This window comes from Epinephelus moara, chromosome 7, assembly GCF_006386435.1.
Source record: "Epinephelus moara isolate mb chromosome 7, YSFRI_EMoa_1.0, whole genome shotgun sequence".
Taxonomy (NCBI): domain Eukaryota; kingdom Metazoa; phylum Chordata; class Actinopteri; order Perciformes; family Serranidae; genus Epinephelus; species Epinephelus moara.
In genome coordinates, this window is record NC_065512.1 from 12,028,060 (window position 1) to 12,039,397 (window position 11,338).

Sequence of the window (11,338 nt, forward strand, 5' to 3'; positions counted from 1 at the left end):
TCTCCTGATTAAGCTCGCAAGCTATTTTACTTTAAATTGCTTCAATTTGCATCACTGAAATCAGACTACATGACGTTTTTACTGCTGATGAAATTAAATCGTAATTTACTACTTTATGCTTTAATCCAATGTCAGAGTTGTCCGTTGATTAATTTGCTGCTTGTAAGTGGCCTTTTCATGAAGGATTTCTCAAATGCAGTGTCTCAACTGCTCAAAGGGTCGCCCTGTAAAAATAATTACCTTGTTTTTGTTGTTTGTTTGTGTGAAATTCACAACTGAGGGGTATTTATAGCAGTGTGTGTGGTTTTCATATTACAGCTGACTACAGAGCAGGTTTCAGAGGGCTGGAAAATGTGTATGGACATTACCCTGATAAGTTTAAGTGCTCAATGGGCTCATCCGTCGACAAATGAGCGAATATACATTTTGGTGTGGTTAAAAGGGACGTTTACCCTAAAATTCATGTCTGTGTTCCTATCATTAACCCCCTTGGGAGTTAACGCGATCAGCCGAGTAGCAAATGGGACGTTGTCTCTGATGCTTGTGCCCTCAGAGAATAGCGCCCATGGCGGGACGGTAAAGTGTCTCCCAGGGACCCAGACCACATCTGCTGAGTTCACGTCCCTGCGCCACCTCTAACACAACTCGTTAATAAGGATCTTTTACCGAAGCCATGTAAGTGTGTCATGTATTTTTTGTGAACTTTAACTTTGTTGTGAGCCTCACGGTGCAGAGGATGTGTGGCTGTCATACTAATGTATAGGGACACTCTAGTGCCGCTGTCCAACAAGTCGTCCGTTATCTGAGGGAAATGTGTCCGTCCAGAGGTGAGGGCGGCTTTGTGCTCTCAACCAGGCCACCTCTCAGCCTTTGTGCCAGTAACAAGCTCAGCTCAGGCTCCAACGAAGCGAGAAATTGTAAACTCTCCGGAGAGGCCCAGCGGAGAGATAAGGGCTTAGTGTTTGCTGGCAATGTGCATGGGGATGGATCTGATACGGCCGAGTCCCACGCCAGAATGGGAGTGATGATACCTCCCCTTCTATGGAGAGTTATGTTTAATCCCCTTTGCCAGTGTATTCACTTGCAAATATTCCTGTCACCATTAATATGTATTAACATCCTTCACACACTGTTCAATACAGATTTATCAGACTCTATTTTTCCTCTTGTGCTCGCCATCATCTCTCTGCTGCTCTTGAACCACAGCTTTTTATGAGGAGAATGATGTGTGAATGTGCTGCTGATGTTCAAGCTGAGAAGCTTTGGCTGTAGATACTGCAGGGTTCAATGTAGAGTCCACTGACAGTCTGCAGCACACAGTCGAGACAGAATCCACCATTGTTTATTTGTCTAATTCACAGGTAAAGCTTTTGTAAATATTTAATTGCATATTGAAATATCTTATGGTGTGACCTCAAGTTGTTTGAGTGGTGTTACATAGTGTTAGTATAACAAAAATAACCATTAAAAATAGCAGATGTTAAAATCATTTGAGCTTATTATGTTTTGATTCCATCTTAATCAATTTACATGATTTTATGTATTTTTCTTTTCGTCATAAATGCCTGATATTTTCATTATTAATCATTAAAATCCTAAATTATTAGAGCTTTAAAGCCCATAAACCTGATATTTACCTTAACATGGATCAGCATGCTTAGCAGGCCCCTAAGAAGTCTTAAAATGTCTTTAATTCATTGTATAAATATTAGACATGTAAAGTCATTAAATAGTCTTAAATTTGAATTTTTGAGGTCTTTATTGCCACAGGCGTTTATCTAATTTGATTTATCATCTTTTAATTTCTTTTTATCAAACTGAGTAAAGCATTTTTCTGTAAACGTCCACATTTCTGATGTTACACATATTTAAACCTACCAGTGACACTAATACTGTCTTTTTACTTTATACTTTATACCTGTTGGCAAAATGTAGATTAACCTTACTCACTTTAATACCCATATTCATACATAAAACCTACCTCTGCACGGGACCACATATATACTACTCACCTTTATACTTACCTGCAATGCTTGAACAGGAGAATGATTATTAGTCCAAAAATCTGTCTTAAATAGGGTCAAAACTTATCTCGAAAAGGTCTTAAAAGGCATTAAATTTAAGTGTCTGTTGCCTGGGATGCGAACACACACACATCTTTTATACTTACCTGCCCTGCAGCTCTGTTTCTGTTTCAGATAAACTCTCTTTATTCTCACCTGTTTTATTGTTCCTGCAGAGAAAAATTAGATGAAACATCTCTGCATGATTTACCTGAAAACCAGCATTGCATTTCATCACATGTAGTCTTTACAAAAGAGGGTTTAAAAAGCATCTTACTCTCTGATGTCTGCAGGCGCCTTGTGTAAAGCTTGACTCCTGTTGTCACAGTTAATTTAGATTTAAATGTAAAATTTGTGGAAATTCGCTTCTTTAATTTGATTGTAATTCTGAATTACAGTACAAAGTGTAATCTAACAAGATAAAGAATGTTGAATTGGATTTGTGTGAGATTTTTTCCTGTGTTTGGTGGTCTAATCCAGACAAAGCCCTGAGAAGCTCATTACAGCCTGGTGAGGCCTTAAGCCTGTGCTGCCTGCATTAAAGCAGCCAAGAACTGTCTGTCAGCTCCCTGGCAGAGCCCAAATCAAGCTGTCAATTACTGGACGTGTTTATGGAAATTACATGTTTGTTAACATGCTGGAAAAATGTGCTCTCGGCTCAAGCAGCATGTGTTCGGAGAAACAATTTTGCTCGGAAATCACCTTTCAAATGGATGAAGGTGATCCTCATCAGATCACAGACACGAGAGGCATTTTAACTCTCCCCATCCTGATACGTGCGAAGAAAAGCCCAGACAGAAAGAGCCACAACTAACAATCAAAGGTGGAGTCCGTGTATGATGCTATGTTTTTGTTTATTAAGTCATTTCACTCAGTCTTGGCTGTTGTTCAGCCTCCTTTGTTGCTCTTAAACATGCAGAGGCACAGGTTGGGTATCTAATGCAGCAGTGACAAGAAAGGCGACAGTAATGTCTACATCTGACATCCAGCTGTGCAAAGTAAACATTACATTAAACAAATTTTATTAAATATACAAAGGTGAATTAACCACTAGAGGGAGCAGCATGCTCTGATTTCTTATCAAGATATCAAATTAATTTATGCACAGTATTTCATTTTCACTTACCGCATATTGACGTCGTGCACTTTTAAATAGTTTCCACCTGAAAAACTTTTTCTTTTTTTTTAAGTAAAGCTTCACTTTAAATAGATTCGTAACAATGCAGTGTAAAACTGGAGCTCCCTCCACCATTCAGTCTCTGCGATGAGATGTTTATGTCAATTTCCCTGTTGATTTTCTCTCACATAAAGACCTTGATTTCAGCCTCCCAATGATCATGAAATTGAGCCAATCGACATGCATGTCTCAGATGTCTGGTCGAGCTCATCTTAGACAAGGTAATTTTGTCAGAGCAATTACCATTGTAATGTATTCCAAAGTCAGGGCATTTTCTGCTGCTTAGGTGAGCCGCTGACAGCATGTTTTGATTTTTAAGCAATTGTGCTTTTCACTCAGAGATCACGCCAAGGTCTGCATTTCTCCCTATGTAACAACCCGCCATGATTCCATTATTTCACATTAACATCTAATTACCTCACTCAGACCCGCAGCTATATTGAAAAGCCACTGCGAGTTCTGGGGTTTGACAAAGCTGTAAGTAAAGATGGGTTGGGGGGTTGGGGGGTGTTTATGAAGAAGAAACTCCAACTGTAAGACATACCCAATTCCCAGTGGACCCGTATTACCTGTCAGGGATGATGACAATGCCCTGGAGAATGTCACTGTGCAGTGAAACTGTCATCACACAATTACTCTCACCATTACTGGCCCTACATCTCCATGTAATGGCTGTGACACACTTTACAATTCAGATTGTATTCTCAGTCATTGGCACTTAAATGCTGCACTCCGTTTTATGAAAAGATAAAGATCTCTGTAATCTGCCAGAGCTCAACCATCCCTTGAAAGCTTGTCAGGCGGCATTTTGTCGTTCACAAGAAGTTGTCATACCCCGTAGCATCTCCCTTTGTTGGCCTGGTGAAAGTGTCTTTTTGAGTGCACTATTGTGTGCTTGTTGATATGTGCTTGCCTATAGAGTCAGAGTGTGTTTTGGTCCAGTTATCTATTTGAGTCATCACAAGAGGAGCGTTGTACATTGTATAGAGTTCAGCTGCGACTGCAGATCAACGCAGAGCATCAGGACGTTCCTCAGTCATGGATCATCAAATTAGGATCCAAACATGGTGCTTGTTTTATTGGGTTTTGGCTGCCATGTACAGCGTGTCGAACCAGACTGTTTAGATTTAAGCTTTCATCTAAGCTCTTGAAGTTTACCCAATACAGCAGGAGATGTTCTATATTTCTGTTATTGTAAACAAATCCAATGAAAAGACCAAAACCAACAAAGCATTCGTTATGATGTAACTTCCCCAGACTGTCTATGGCATTTTCGTCAAAGACATTTCTTCCTACTGAAGACTCAAATATTTAAAAATGCATCACAAATATGTAGTTACATTTCTTAACAAAGGCTAAATAATTACCTAAAACACTTCAGCACCGTAGTTCCCAGCAAATGTTACTCAGACCAGTGCAGTAAGTCTTGTGCAGGAATATTTTTTAGTTGCAGTGAACTACAGTGCCCATGCATGTTCATAGTAATGAGGCAATATGCCAAGCAGTGTAAAACCCCTTTCCCATTGGTCACAAATAAACCCACTTACACGCACTAACAACTGGCTTGTATGTTTAAAGAATATGTTGCAATCAGCATTTACTTCCAGGACAGGCAGCTCTGATCGGCTGCAATCAACAGTGGTGGAAATATGACACCTGGATGGATGCGCTAATTTTAGCCCCTTTGCTGGCGTGACATCAATTCTGGTTCAAACATGGTTAGTCTGCACCAAGTTTGAGAGAGAGAGAGAGACTGAATAAGTGACAGATATAAAAAGAGGTAGCACTTAAAACATCTTCACTGGCCTCCATGCTGCTTTCTTCTGTTTACTAACCTGTATTCCAGCCCATCTACGTGACATTCCTGGGGGGAAAAAAACAGACGGGCATACTGGTCTACTGCTGGCCATGGGAAAGCAGTCTCTTGCTATTGTTTATTTTTAATGGGTTTTCTTGTGTGTTTAAAAAACTTGCATACACACTAATTTGGTGGAAAAGGGGTAAAACAGTGTGGCTCACTATACTACATACGTGTATCAGACTTAAGCTGCACAAATAATACTTATTGGTACTTTAGTTCACTTCAATTCTGACCTAATTACCCAACAGCAAAGACAAACTGCAACAATAACAGGGTAAAGAAGATAAAGTGTCAGCCTGTGTCAGTGTGTTATTAGAGCATTTCTTGCATATTAGATGTATTAAAACTTGCACAAACTTCTTGGAAACCTGTATATTGATCATAGTGGAGGAGGTCCTGAAAAAGAGTCGGGTTAAGATTTGTTATAAATGAATTTTAGGGGTGTACGAAAATGTTGATACCACTTTAGTACCTCAATATTTTGTTTTTGTGATACTGCATGGACTCTTAAAAACACTAATTTACATGCAAAGATTCATGCAGCAGTTCATTTTGTGTTGCGAAAGCAGTGTTGTAACCTACCTTCAGCCATTTGACTGTCTCACTCCAACAATACAACATTAAGCAAGTGTAAATGACAAGAACACAGGCCTACGAAACAGACAGTCATAAAGGGCACAACGCTACCTCTTAAAATGCTATTTAAAGAATTGCAACATATCACCTTGCTTACAGTATCACAATGTATTGAATCGTAACCCATGTAATAGCGATACGTATTGTAACGCCAGAGTCTTGCCATTACACAGCTCTAGTACATTTAGTGGACTCCGTGAGTGCTGTCCGAAAAGCCGCTGCCCATCAATGATTTGACTCACCACCTTGAAAGTGTTGCTCAGCCGATTCCTGTTTCTTATATTTAAATTCCCGTACCTACAAATCCGGGAGACAGCCGGGACTGATCTGTTAAATGACATCAGCTCTCATTAAAAAACAGCCTCCACAGAAAACACAGTCTTTGTTGTACTGTCTTTGTATACCAGGATCAGTTGTTTGTTTTGGTCTCTACATGGGATTTGTGGATAATAATAAAATGATATATTACCACCAGACTCATCCTTTAAGTTTCAGCTGTTAGCAGGTCTGGGAACAGTCCAACTGCACCACCAACTGCAAAAACTGCCAGCTTGTGTGTGATAGCAGATTGAGTTTAACAAGCCAGATGGGTTGTAATTGTCTGATCAATCCAATGTTTGTGAGCTTTTATGCCTTTTATTATGGTTTGTTTTCCTTACGTGCTATTTCCTCTACTGATTTGCCTTCCCTTGGGGAGGGTCTGTGTCAAAAACACTTTTGCTGCCTCACCAGCGTTACTTTCTCTCAAGATGTGGAGTCACATTGTGTGCTGTCTGACTTGGGCTGCACCTCCCATGAAAGTGACTGGAGCAGCATTATCTTCCACGCCCGTCGGCCATGCCGCTGCAGTTTTACTGTTCACCTTTTCAGAGCAGTTGTCTGGCACAGCGCTATATGATTAAGGCTGCCCTGCTTTCCTCTGTGCAGAGGTCAGTGAAGGCTGTCTTCTCCGCAGTTTTAAGGAGTAGAAAAGATTAATTTAGACAGTTGGAAATGTCATTTGCGTCTGCTAGAGCATTTGAATTCTCTTAGCTTTTTAAGGACTTGCAGGGATCAACCTTTTGCTGTTTCTCCTCACTTTACATTAAGATATCCATTTACCTGAATCATCAAGCTGCTGCTCTAGTTTAACATCTGATTCATCCTTTAACATGAATCAGATTTAAAAAAAACATACAAACAAAATATATAAATAAGCAGCCTAAACACATATACAGCTGTCACACAACTAACATGAAATACAAGGTCCAGGACAAGAACAAATATGATGTGAGTACAATTTCTAAAATGATCTAGGGACAGTCACATTGACTAAAAGAGCTAATTTCTCCATCCTTTAAAATCGACTTTAATTCCCCCACACTGATCAGCTCGGCCAATTTCAGATCCTTCTGTAAATTATTCCAGGACGAAGGGGCAGCGTATTTGAAAGTTTCTTTGCCGAGTTCTGTTCTCACCCTCGGAACCAGCATTTGTAGAATACTATGAGAGTGAGGCCATATTGATTTTGGTTTCTGCACGTGTATGTAGGCAGATAAGAGGGAACCAAAACTTTACTGGGATTTGAACAGACATTTATTTAAGTGTAGATATCCTTAACTCTTTATAATAAGGACACTACAGAAGATATAGATAGATAGTGTATTGTGAGTCAGTCTCAGTTTGTCATAATTCACATTCATGCAACCTATGTTTTTAAATTTGCCAGCTTCAAGGGCCAGTTGATTCCTGTCCTCAACTCTGCAACTAAGTGAGGAGTGAGTTTTTTATTGAACTTAAATTATTTGACAAAATAGCTTGTGAAGAGACTTATCCCAGTTTATGTTGTTGTTAATTTTGTTGAACTTATCATGTCTAATACAACTGCAAAATGTGGATTTTTTTTAACCACATAATCCTGGGATTGCTGGTTTTGTCGGGGACAGTAAATTCCTTATTTAGCCTACCTATTTTTTTCATTCAGTCGGTTTCTAAACTTATACATATAGATACATAGATATGCATATAGAGATAGATATAGTTGTGTGTGCGTGCGTGCGTGTGTGTGTGTGTGTGTGTGTGTGTGTGTGTGTGTGTGTGTCTGTGCCCCAGAGAGAAAAGCTAGCACAATATCACCTTAAAAAAAAGAAAGAAGAAGAAGAATTTACAATCATGAAATTATGGCGATATCTGTCACTTGAGTGTCTCGCTCTCGTCTGTCAGGTGTGTGTATCGGCGGTGGATGAGAATAGAAATAAATGTAAATTAGGACAGGAGTACGTTTTTTACTTAACTTAAATTATGTGACAGCAAAGTGTCTAAGAATAGCTTATGAAGAGACTTGTCCCAGTTTGTGTTGACTTTCGTACTTGACCTGTTCATTAATTTTGTTGAGCTTATCATATCTAACACAACTGCAGTGTGGAAAAGAAATGTGAATGATTTAAGAAGCACTGGATTATTTAAATTATACCATCATATGTCTTTTTAAATATGATATCAATATCTCATTATCATCATCAATACCAATATATCGCAACACCCCCTAACATATATATATATATATATATATATATATATATACCAGTAAATACACACACACACACACATATGAATATATGTAGGCACACACACACACACACACACACACACACACACACACACACTCTATACGCAGGTATTGTTATTCTCACGTCACATGTAACAGCAGGCTCTCTTTCCAATCATGACGAAATCTAACAGTTGGCCCCTGTACAGACGTGAAGAGGTTAACCCTTCACTTTTGGAAGCCGCTGACTGGTTTTCTTGCCTCTCCTTTACTTTATCGCAGTAATTGAGACTCATACGTGGCACTTCTGTTTCTTTTACTATATATATAATGTACTGGATAGATCCTCAACACGCTCAATCACAGAGAACTAATTTGACTGTATTGTTTGACAAGTGTTCCTTACAGCTTTGTGCGAGTGAGATGCAATCTGAGAACAATTATGCCATTTTCTGAGAACAGTATGGGGCAGGTAAGAACCATTTTAGATTTTCACAGGTTAAATGTAATGACCACTCCAAGTGTTGAGTTTTTTATATTCAAGCCTGGCTGCTTTTGCTCCAGGCAAGAAAAGAAAGTGAAAAATTGGTTTTGTATGTATGTATATGCAGATATGGCGTTATATATTAACTGCTGATACTCGTGTCCTCACCACTGGTGGTTTGTCCTTCTGTGGAAGCTGCAGGATCTGTGAGTGTCTGCTGGTCATTTTCATATATGGTGAGGACTTAATTCTAATTCTGCAGCACATCAGGTACCTAATCTTTAAAAATGGTAGGTAAAAGACCCTGAAGGTGCACTGGCATTTCAGAGGTAGTGAAGTAAAAGAACTCAAGGTTGTAGAGGACTGAAACCCATCTGAGCCACGTCTTTGAAGCCCCTGTTGGACTTTTAAATTTTTATCACACCTGATATTTGTTCTCGATGGCAAATTAACAGCCTTCCTTGTGCCATTCAGTTTCCTTTCCGTAGACCAGGCTTAAATTTTGTCTAACTGCCTGAATTTACTACTCTTCTATTTTTCACACGACAGAATCAATACCAGGACTGAAGAAGAGAGGATAAAAATTTATGGTATCTTGCAATTTAATGGTTGAAAAGATGCAATTTGAAAGATCATAAATTGTGAAGGAGCTTATGCTTCATTGCACTTGATTCAGTGCTTGCTGTTAGAACTTGATTTGCGAGTGTCTGCAAAGTGTGATTAACGAGGCGATCAATGTGCAGTGCAGCACAGTATGGCACTCCTAATGCTCTTCATTAGAATAAATAAAATAAATTGACTGCAGCTCTATGAAAACTCTGTAATGGTTAAAAATCAAAGAATGTCATCCCCCAGCCACGATTTAGCTTTTCTCAGCCTGCATCCACCTTGATCACATTACCCTGACAGCCTTGTCTCTGAACCTGCAGGGGCCCTGAGATGAGCTGGCGTTGGGGGAAGTAAAAGGAAGTGGTGTGTCGGCGGGGGCCACAGGCTATTGCTTAGTTGACTGGTAATCATAAATCGGAGGGCTTTTGTACTGAAAGTGTTGGGGGGATGCAGTTTGTGGAGTATTAATGCATGAAATAGCATTTCAGGCTGATAAACGGTTCGCAGAATGGTCAGTCGGCGCAGATTGCTCGTCCCTCTTTCTTTTTCATGAAGGCATATTGTTTGTAATAACATTTACCAGGAGAATTTATTCCACTTCATCTCATGTTTTCTCGGCAGACAGCTTGGTGTTGCTGTTGTGGAGGGAGGTGGGCTGTCAAGCTCGGCCGTAATATTCACTCCTCCTGCCTGTCCCTCTTTGGATTATTGCCTTTTCAGATTAGACTATGTCGACATTGGCCACAATATGAGCTGTCACGCAGTCACTTAACTTGGCCCCTCGATTGATTTCTCGCTACGTCTCCCATGCGGTTGTTAAAATCAATTAACTATAAGTAACTGGGCAACAAAACGCGTTTGTAAATGAGCTGGTATTGATATTTTCATCTTTCTCCATTAAAAAGCAAAGTATCGACTCAAAGGTTTATGTTATGTGTCATGTTGTCTCTTTGTCTACACTGTTACTGGGAACATGTGTGGCTGCAGCTGATGAACATCCAACATGACGCACAACACCAACAGTAATACTGTAGGTGTCAGCTGGAGCAGATATCACATTCATAACATCACAACAGCTGAAACTAAAGGAACTTATCATCTGAGTACATGTGTAAGAATTATATTTAAGTTTGTATCTGTCTCCATATGTGGATTAGGGGTTTCATGATCAGTGTTGCGGAGCAACTAGTACAGTAACATGTAATTAAATTACAAAATAAATGTAAGCTTTATTGTCCAGTTTAAAACATTTTTTAGAAAACTAATCAAGAAATAATCAAATAAGTTACATTACTTTTATGCAGTGATTAAATAGCGATAATAGTTACATTAGTTATTACATTTTTTACAGGGTAACTAGTAATCTGTCACCTATTACATTTCAAAAGTAACCTCCCAACACTGTTTATGATTACCGACACATTCTCATTCCCAGCTCATCCAATACAGACGCTTTGTCAGTGACTTGTCATGTGAGAATATAACGCATTAGGTACCCCTCCTGCATCAGTTTTGGACATTCAGGGACGGCGTGTAAAGTTACGCTTGTTACATGTATCATCTCTTTTCAAAATAAACTTCCATTTTCACAGGAAACTTACAGTTTCTGCACACTAAATGTATACACTCTTTCAAAATAAAGCCAGAACGAAGATAAGAAACTTTGTCTTTAAGTTAACAAAAACAAGAACGCCATGGTTTGGCTTAAAATAAGTTTGTTACTAATGTAATATGACATCACGCAACATAGTTTGACATCGTAGCATAGCATACTTCATATACTAGTATACAGTGTCATTATTAAAACAAGTCAATTGACTTTTGATTACACACAGGACACAAACAGCAGGCTCCTGGGTGAAAGACCTGAGTTTCCCTGTCCTATGCAGATTTTCTTGCTCTCTATACTACAGTAGTTGCCCAGACCGTCAACAAATGGCGCCTCCCTGGGCGTCTCATACCACAGAGTTGGGAATGAGAC